Source organism: Archocentrus centrarchus, chromosome 3 (genome assembly GCF_007364275.1).
Source record: "Archocentrus centrarchus isolate MPI-CPG fArcCen1 chromosome 3, fArcCen1, whole genome shotgun sequence".
Classification (NCBI taxonomy): domain Eukaryota; kingdom Metazoa; phylum Chordata; class Actinopteri; order Cichliformes; family Cichlidae; genus Archocentrus; species Archocentrus centrarchus.
Window position 1 is genome coordinate 28,581,939 of NC_044348.1, and position 10,340 is coordinate 28,592,278.

The 10,340-nt window shown below is 43.5% G+C and overlaps 1 protein-coding gene across 2 annotated transcripts in view; it reads right to left on the reverse strand.

Moving 5' to 3' along the window:
- The window catches only part of fto (FTO alpha-ketoglutarate dependent dioxygenase), a 116,102-nt gene that overhangs the window by 95,109 nt on the left and 10,653 nt on the right, over nucleotides 1-10,340 (reverse strand). The gene's annotated exons all lie outside the window — the stretch shown is intronic.

Genomic DNA, 10,340 nt, shown 5'->3' on the forward strand with positions numbered 1-10,340 from the left:
CAGGTACATGCATGTGCGCGCACACACACACACACAGTCTATGTATAGGGTATCTGTGACAGGAAGTTGAAATGTAACAGACATGCCACTTTCTTTTCACATCTATAAAAAGTTTTGCATGAATGACTTGTGCATAAACAGCCAAGCAGTTGTAATTGTTTAAGACCAGCCACCCAGTTGTGTATTTCTGAGACATTTACAGCATGAGTCTCACATTTCTTCTCCACTACTAATGCCAAAGACTTCATACGGAATATAGGTAGTGACCTAAAAACCATGTCCTGACTTTTAGAGTTAAATAAAACGTCCTATTCATAACAATAAACTACAGGTATAAAAAGATATACGTCCCTACTTGAAAAACGGTATGGATCATAAGGAGGTCAAGTGGTAAACAAATGTGTATTAAAGACAGCAGGGAGGAAACGGATCACAATAACAGAGGTGGAAGAAATGGGAGGGCATCTGATCTAACGCAGTTTGGTGAATTTACCTTCAGGGCTGAATCTTTACCTAAGGCTAAACAACACAACACCTGCTGAAAGTTTTCTTAAAGGATGCGCATGAGTGTACAGGCCTTCCAAGTTATTCTGGAACAAACAAAAACAGACTTGCAGACAGTTGGAATGTAAAAAACAAAACAACATGCACTATTCATGGCCAGACTGCATTCAAAGGCTGCTTGAAGAAATTGACAACCTGACACACATTCATTGGTGTCAAATTCTAACTTATGACAGAAACTGAAGATATCAAGGTGAGGCTCTGGGCTATTGTTGTGTGTACTGTAGATGCTGCCGTGTGTGTGTGTGTGTGTATTTATTTAAGTGCTGATGTGGGGCTCTACGCCTCAATGTTTTGGCACCCATTTTTTTTTTATATTCGCGCATGTGAGAAATATCATTACAGTTTGCTTCATTCATAGTGCACAATCCACTACTGTGCACACAAGTGCAAAAGTGGCTCTCATACACACACACACACACGCGCGCGCGCACGCACACATGGTGCATGCCCTATCTGAAAAACATGTAGCTGTGGTGGTGAGCACGATGCCTCAAACCCAATCGCACACAACCAGGTCTGTCACACACGCGTCAAATACGTCAAGCTACTCAGAAATTCCACAGAAAAAACTAAAGACAAGAAGTTACCAGAGCCCTCTGAAGCAGATGGACTCTCGCAGTATCAGAGAACCACTGTGTCCGTCTTCACTTTTCTGTGTCTGCACCTGATTCTAGAAGGAAAATCATGAGAGGGGGGGAAAAAAAAAAAAAAAAAAAAAAAAAAAGGTCTGCGTTTCCACTCAGACCCAAGAAACGAGATTACCAATTCCATAATAACACAGATGCTTCACGGTAGTCGTGCCAACCGTCTGTGCTGAGTGATATATCTGATTTTTTTTAATCTCTCTCTTCCTTGATGGGATTATTCCCTCAGCCGGACTGTTTATCACAGAAAAACATATTAGGTAGAATAGAACTCAATTGGTTTGCTTTGATCTTGGCCTATAAGAGATATCAAACTGTGTACCATATATTTATTAATTTCATTTATTTCCCATCTGTGACACTTCAACGGACACTTTCTTCAAAGCGATCTTCACAGAGTAGATTAATGTCCAGTGCTTAGCATCAATAGCTCAAAATAGTGAGATAACTCCACTGCTGCAGGGATAAAACCACCTCCAGCCTGACTCTTCTCTGCCCCTGAAGGGCCACTAGAAAGGACCGTATCTGGTACAACTGCTGACAGAGGTACACATGAGTTGCAGCGAGCTTGTCTAGATTTGGCTGATGCATCGTAAACTGCAGATATGTAACAGCACCAGTGTTTAGTAAAATGTTTCAGTAAGCGTCACTCTATATGAGAGATGTTCACTTTTTTTGGATTCAGCATTCTTCTTGGCGCCATCCATCCATCAGTTTTCTTATTCACTTATCCTATTCAAGGTCACGGTGGACTGGAGTCTATCCCAGCACTCAAAGAATGTGAGGCAGGGCACACCCTGATCAGGCTGGTATCACAGGGCTAACACAGAGTGACAGACAACTATTCACACTCCCATCAGATCTAGAGCCAATTTAGAATCACAGTTAACCTAGCATGCACGTGCTACAAATAATCCACACGGGCACAGGGAGGACATGCAAACTCCACACAGAAAGGTCTGAACCCAAAACCTTTTTTTCCTGTGGGGCAAAAGTTGTAACCACTGCGTCACCTCTCCTTGAGCAGCCAACGGTGATCATCATGGCTCTTCTATATTTTAGGTTAGGTTAGGTTTGTATATGTCAGTATAAGGCAAATGGTCTACAGCATAGTCTTCAAGACCTCCAACCAAAGGAGGGCAGTACTGCTATCTATAGACGCATTTCAGCTTCAAGACAGAAAACCCTATATCTCAAGCAATCCCTCTCCAGCCGCAAGGATGATGTGATGAGAGATAGCTCTGTAAAAGAGCACTGTGTTTAAACAGTGAGCTTTCAGTACTTGTCAGACATCTATTTCAGAACTGTTCCCTTTATGCAGAAGTGATGGTGAATCAACAACTTTGACAAGTCGGCTGTAAAACGACTCAAACAGACAGGCTACCCGTGTACATCAAAGGCGTTTCCGCCCCGGTCCATTTGGCACCGGATCGGAGAATGTAGGGAGCTTGTGTGAAGCGACACAAGGCAGAGAGAAGGGCAGCGTGTGCCCACTCCACCAGAACATTTGCGTTTGCATGTGTGATGCATAGAAAGTCTGTAGAAGTCTCGGATAAAGCCTTAAACAGACAAAAACGAAGGGCAAACGCACAGATAGCAATTATAGAAATACTACAATAAAAAAGGACCCTTTGGTTAACTGCAGCACAGTCGGTCCTAAAAAGGCCTGTGCAGGTCAAGGGCTACCCCAGCTTTATAAATGCGATACTGACTAAATCTAACACACCACCTAGGTGCCATCACAGACAAATGAGTCACTGACAAATAAGAATTTTCGAGGTGATGCGCGCGTGCACACACACACACACACACACACACACACACACACACACACACACACACACACACACACAAAGGGCTTCTACTTTTGCTGCAGTGCTTCTGGCTGTAGTTTATTATTACAGTTTTAGCATGTGTACAGGCCAAAGGTCGTCAACATTAATAGCAAAGTATTTATTTTCAAAGATTATATCTCCTTATTTCTCTCTCTGTGTGGACTTTGCATGCTCTCCCCGTGTCTGCGTGGGTTTTCTCCGGGTACTCCGGTTTTCTCCTACAGTCCAAAGACATGCACTTACTGGGGTTAGGTTAACTGGAAACTCTAAATTGCCAGTAGGTGTGAATGAGAGCATGAATGTGAGTGTGGCTGTCGTCTGCCTCTCTGTGTTGGCCCTGCAACAGGCTGGTGACCTGTACAGGGTGTACTCTGCCTCTCACCCTGTGTCAGCTGGGATAGGCTCCAGCCCCCCCCGCGACCCTGAACAGGATAAGCGAAAGTGAATAGATGGGATATATCTCCTAATTTCACGCACACCATTAACACAATAAATAAAAAAACACTGAGCATGAAAAAAAAAACTTCCTCCATTCTGACATTTTGTTTACAGTCACTTGTGGTATTCATTTATTTTAGGAACACCAGCTCCAAGCTTGGTGACTTCATGTGATTGCTAACTGGGCAGACTGGTAAATGGGTAACTGGAATGTGTGGGAGCTGACCTCAGAGCGAGGGCATTGGTAATGTGTAACCCCATGCCTCCGAACTCCTGCTGAGGACTGGCCTATGAATATGAATTGGACTGTGAGAGCTAAAGGTCAGTAAGGAGGATGCTGCCAGAAATATCTAAAATAAACTGACTTTCAGCTACTTTCTTGTTAATATGTAAATTTTTCTGGGTAATGCGCATTATCCTGAGATGCCTTTACAGATTCGGTTTGACGTGTGGGTCCAGCATTATTTGCAAATCATGTTTTATGCAAGACTGTTCCTTCAAAGTAACTTATTAAGAACATAATCAGTGATACACAACAAAGGATCGAGACATACTGAAGTAATCAGACTGCTTTTTGCTTTTGTTTTTTTTTTCGGTTTTGTTTACCCATTTCTGGTTGGAAACAAATTAACGAGAAGAAAAATAACGTGCCCACAAATAACTGAGAACAAATGCTATGTCATTAACTATTGCAAATCAGTGAACATTCTGTACATATTGACAGACATGTTTAGCACGTGTTCAGCGGGGGTGCACAGGTGGAGTAAGTGATGACAAATGGCAGACAGATCAGCTCTGGCCCATTAATTGCTGTTGGAGGCTGAAGGCTGCGTTGATCATTTCACCTCGCGACAGGTCAGCGGGGAACGTGATCATTAATATTAGAACATTTCCATCCATCTACCTGAACAAGAGGCCAGTCATTTAAAAGGCTGGCGCTGGGCAGACCTTTCACGCCCTGTTTATAACACTGATCTAAGCACATTACCAGCGCTGTGGGGGACCACTGCCAGTCATTAATTAGATCTACACACACACACACACACACACACACACAGAATGTGACCACCTCCCAGTCACATTTGAAAAATGCCACATGTGTGAGATAAGGCACAACAACACACACTCAGTATAACAATTTAACATCAGAAGTCCTGCTCTAGTCTAACCGTGTAAGCCATGCGCATACTTTTTCACACGCATACTTACCTAAAGCTACTCTTCCACAGATCCCTGGGTACATGTAATTCTGTCAGGTGGAGAGTATGTGTATACGTGTGTCAGAGATCAATCATTCAAAAGTATTTACAAATGCACAAAGCTAGACTCAGAAAGGTTGGCACATAGCCACTCTGTTTAAGTGCTTTTCAATGTGTCTGTGGTGTCAACATCTATTTCACACTTATCTACACCTCAAAGGGGAAAAAAGATGTTTCTGTGACCTTTAGCAAGTGTCAGATCTGGAGAGGAGAGGAAAGGAAGAGAAAGAGAGGATGGGGATTTAAGAGATCTGTCGATGCATGCCTTACATAACCTTTTTTTATTTATCCGGCAAAGACTGACTGAGCATGCTCTTTATCAGAAACATACTAGCTGCTTCACACTCACATGCCCACAGATTTTTTTTTTTTTTTTTACACAGAGGAGCTGCTCAGTACATCTAAAGTTTTCTGGTAGACAATAAAACAGTTTCTCTGTTCTCCCGCTGGGGTAACTGAGGGTAAAAAAATTTTTTTTTAAATCTTCTTCAAGGGCATCTTCAGTTTTAAACACTCTCGAGGATTCCAACTACCAGCCTTGCAGTCACAAGAGACCATGTCCCATGTCTATAAACTCTTGGCTAGCTCCACTGATACGCAAGGGCCATTTGCCTTTTTTGCCTTAATTGTTAGTTTGTGGCTGGGCCTTAATGTTTCCATTAAGATATGTCGATTGAGAAAGCTTTTTAGTTTTCACCTTCAAATTACAACATGCTTTCATGAGGTCAGCTGTTTTCCACGCGGAATGGCCGGTTTTAATGCAGACACAGTCCCTTGGTATTCAGGCTGGGTCCAGCTCAGTCAAGGGAAAGTCAGGGGAAAGAGTGAGAAAATGAGGAAGGGAGAGGAAGGGAGGGAGGAAAGAGAAGACAGGCAGGAGAGCATTGATTGAAAGACTGTGATTAGCAGTTTTCAGCGGGGCACCAGGGCCACTGAGTTGTTCTAACAGGGTTGTCGCATCTAGAGGTGCAGTCAAGGAGAAGTCACTGCTTTAGAAAGCTCCCTCAATTTTCCCATTTCCCTCCCTCCCTCCCTCCTTCTTACACTCTCACCATCCAGCCACACTTTTCCTTCCCCTCAAAAAAGTCAATATGGCCGTGCAAAGTGCAGCATGCCCCACAGGGAGGGCCGGCTAGCTGTAGGGGCTGGTAGGGGCTTACAATGAGGACAAGAGGCGTCCTCCAAGCCTGTCCCATAGGCAGTGTCAAGGACAGACTTGGAGACCAAAGGACCGAGGCCACCAGATTGCCCTTCCCCTTTGCAGCTCGCCTTGTTTCTTTTTCTGTTTCTCTGCAGCTCAAGCTTGGCTGGCTCAGCAAGGCAGAAGAAATCAATAATCAGGTGGAGCGTTTAAAATCCCCAGCTCCAGAGGCTGGCGCTACGCTCCTCAGAGCCCAGCAGACCGACACATCGCTCAGGGCGGAGCAGCTGGTTGGATAGATGAGTGGGTGGACGGTGGACGCACCTGGTCATTGAAAGGTTTGTGATTTGTGACAGTAAACAATTCAATAGCACTTAGCAATACACAGTGTCTGAGGGGTGTAAAGCCAGACTCTTCACACACACACTGCCATCAACAACATGTCACAGATCAGTTGGATTCAGGCAGGTCATGCAGCTGTATAGACAAACACACCTGAGGAAAGACCTGTATTAATGCAGATAAATGACATGAGTTGTAGAACGAAGGTAACGAAACTGACATGTACTATCATTGTCAAAAGCAGCGCTCCTCATTTCCATACAGTAGACTTGACGAAGAAGCCTGTGCATGATGTGGATGAAGCGTGCAAGGAGGATTTCAGTCCTGCCGCGTGTCTCCGAGTGTGAGTGACTGATCACAGTAGAAGTGGCTTGTGTCTCTAATCCAGTACCACTGTTAGACAGTGCAAAGACCCGGCTCTGTGTACCGCCGCACGGCCTGATCAAACCCATCCTGTGACAAGCAACCTCTTCAAATGACGATGATTTCCCAGCTCTGTGTCCTTTCGGCTCCATATTAGATCATCTCCTGACACCACGGAGCCTGGTACTTCATCTGGGATAAAGATGATGTGCAATACGACCCAAGGGGCCGGGAGTAAAGGGTAAACGAGGGGCTAAGACTGGGATACTGCGCCTGATCGGTTGACAGCTGTGACAATTATGATGTGGTATATTATAACCTTATGCTAAACATGAGATTTAATACAGTATGTTTTTTGACAAAAACAACTCAAGATTATTTTACTATCAACTCAACTAAATGCCACGTTCTCTCACACACACACACACACACACACACACACACACACACACACACACACACACGCACACACACACACACACAAAAAAAACACAAAATAAGCCATTTTGGAAAAAAATGTGCGATCATACAACACATCAATAACTGAAAAACATCTATAAACTATCATATACATATATATATATATATATATATCCCAGAACTAGGATAACCTTTACAATTATCTGTTGACCTATATGTTAAAACTGATTTTTTTTACTCTGGCATTATTAACAAGCTAGGTGCATGACCCAAGTTTAAATCCTGGCAACCATCTAAGCCACTAGAAAAACATATGCCTCTAAACAGATGTGGACAGAACATCTAGGACAGGTCTAATTCTATCCCATGTACTTTTTGACCCAGATAAACTGGCATTATCAGATTAATATTGAATTAAGGGCTGAATATCATTTGCGGCTGTTTACACGACAGTCTGTCGGTCTTCCTGGAATCCTGGGACAGATAAGTTTGCTATAATGGCATTAGCCAAATCCTGAAATGTAGCAGACGGCACTTGTCTTGCTTGAGAAGCCACCTCATTTCTTTATTTATTTTTCTTTCACTCATTCTGAACAAAGGAAAATATTCTACCAGGAATTGAATAGCTTAATCCTCTTTTCACTCTTCCCAGTAGCCTGAATGGTGACAGATTAACATCCTGGAGGTTTACAAACCCAGCCATTTGAAAATGTAATTGCTGATGCCACACTGCATGAATGTGTTTAAGTTAAGGGTTAATATTAAAGCTTAGAAGACACACACACACACACACACAAGTCAAGAGGGATGTTGGCACGCCGGGCCAGACCCAAGTCACCGAAGCCCTTTCACGTGTATATCAAGTAATCACAAGCTGTTTCAAACCCTTACTAGGTGCCATAGTTACTGTTCACTTCTGCTAATTATTACAGGCAATCAGAGGGGTTAACGGGGCGGAGCCTGAACAGACTACGTTCCGGGGCATTTAACAGCTGGCTGGAACGGAGGTGAATGCATTACACACTGCCCTCATCCAATAAAAATAAAACACCCTGACATCTGAGGTGTACTTAGCCCAGAGGGGAGGGAGGAAGTGAGAGAGGAATGAAAAAAGGAAGGAAGAAGAGGGTGGTGGAGGGAAGGGGAGAGCGCATCTGATAATACGATGTCCAGCTGCCACCTAGTGACAACTTACCAGGTTCTGTGATCTTTCAGGATCCGGATCATCAAGAGTTTGGGGGGGGGGGGATGAACTGATTAAGCATCACAGGCCAAAGGGCTTCAACATCAATAGCAAAGAATCTGTTCTTTTGATAAGATCCCAGTGAGGAACAATACTTTCCAAAGAAAAACCCAAATTATTAAAGTTTCACATAAAAAAAAAAAAAAAAACATAATAAAATGATTAAATGCAAAAAGTGCATTTTAATCACTTAATTTAATATTTAAAAACCCAATCAGGCAAACACTCGACCAGCCTTCCACAGGTGACCTCACTGTCCATATATTTGGGGGAACAGGTCTTAACATTACACTGGTAGGCCGGTGGCTCTGGGCTCCAAGGTTCCCTCCCCTCATTAGCTCAGGTATAAATCACACTCTGCTGGTGCCAAGAGGTGAGAGGGATGAGAGTGGAGGTGAGCTTGAAATAATGCTTATGTCATGGCAGGTCAGCCCTCCATTATGGCCGTTTCAAAAACTATTAATCTTGCTTGTAGTCAGTGGCCTAGAAATAATTACTTCATCTAACCCATGTAATACAGCATGACCAGCAGTCGAGCCTGGTCAATTTGAGGCTGGGGAGGCAGGATAGAGTTGTGGGGGGTGGGATAAAGAGAGACAGAGAGAAAGAGAGAGAGGAGGGGGCAGAGCCACAAATTATCAGGCTCCTGTCTCCTGCTGCTGGGTGACTGATGTCCTGCTCACTTCAGCTGTGGCCTTTTGCACTCTCAACACTGATTTAGATAGATAAACACACATTCACTCAGATCATCAGTACAGGCACACATACAGTATGTATGCACACTGTTGCATGAATAAGTAAGAAAATCACATTACTTTAAACAAGGCACCCGGAAACCTTTCAAAATGAGATCTAAGAAGGAACACGAGAGATAAAACAGAATTAGATTTGTTTCAATTACCAGGTAGCACAGACCTTTATAAAGTCAGAACTATTACTGGCTACCAGCAAACACTGCATGATACTGCGTGATCACCAAGTTTACCATAAATTTCTTGTGTCGCGTGACTGAATTTTGCATTTAAATTTAGAGAAATATATCTGAAAATGGTTAATGTTAAAATAATCCTGCCAAAGTGTGCAAGTAATTTTTTTTTTTATTACATGTCAGAAGGATTTCACACCTCTGCATGATTTAGAATTTTATAACTTTGCACATTTCACCTCCACATCTCCACTTTCCACAGCTCCACAGCTGCAAGTACAATCACCTGTCCTCCCAGGCGGAGGACAAATCCACCTCTCCAAAATCAGGGCAGATATAGACACAATAAAGATGGCTATTTAAGTAAACTAGACTGCGAGTCAACAGAGGAGCTAGTGCAAACTCAGCCTCCTAAACATCACAGGAAGTATGCAAGGAGTGACATAAATAAATGTAGCCCTCCAGTGGCTGTCACAGCTGGCATTGCAGGTGCAAATTTAATTAGTCAAGGTGAAGTCTCCGTTGTTGTCTGAGAAAGAGGGGGGGGTCCTCGCCATGCACGACTGTAAACATGCGCTATATCCTAATCAGGTGTCACCGCAGCGTTTGATCAGCCCGTGAAAACTTGTCATGAATCCCCAGCAGTGAGTGGGCCGACGTGGAGAACAAAGGAAAAGAGCTGTCATAAAAGAACAGGGTAGTGCCGGTGATGGCACTGGCAGTGGATGAAGAGAGTTTGCCCATTAGCAGTCTCTGTCACCTCTCTCTTTCCCGCTCCCCTTAACGTATCCCCTAGTTTTCTTTCTTTCTCCATGCAGCAACCTACAGTATACCTTCACTACATCCCGCTGTAGCGCTCTGGCTGAAAGTCTCGACCACAGCTGTCGTACTCATGCTTCAGAAATGCCATTAAATCTTCCAAAAGATAACCCCAAAGTATTACACTACTTTTGTTTACCTCCCAAAGAACTACACATGTCCGGAGATACAGGTTGTGCTCATTTTGTTTTTATCAAGCACCATTCGAAGTAGTTGGGTCCTCCTAAAAAAAAAAAAAGCCTGGAAACTAGAGGCAGCGCCTTCAGGTTGCACTGAGGCAGCGCAGGAACACATGTGCCATTGGATACTGTTTACCTTTCAGTTTGGATGATATTGAATACATT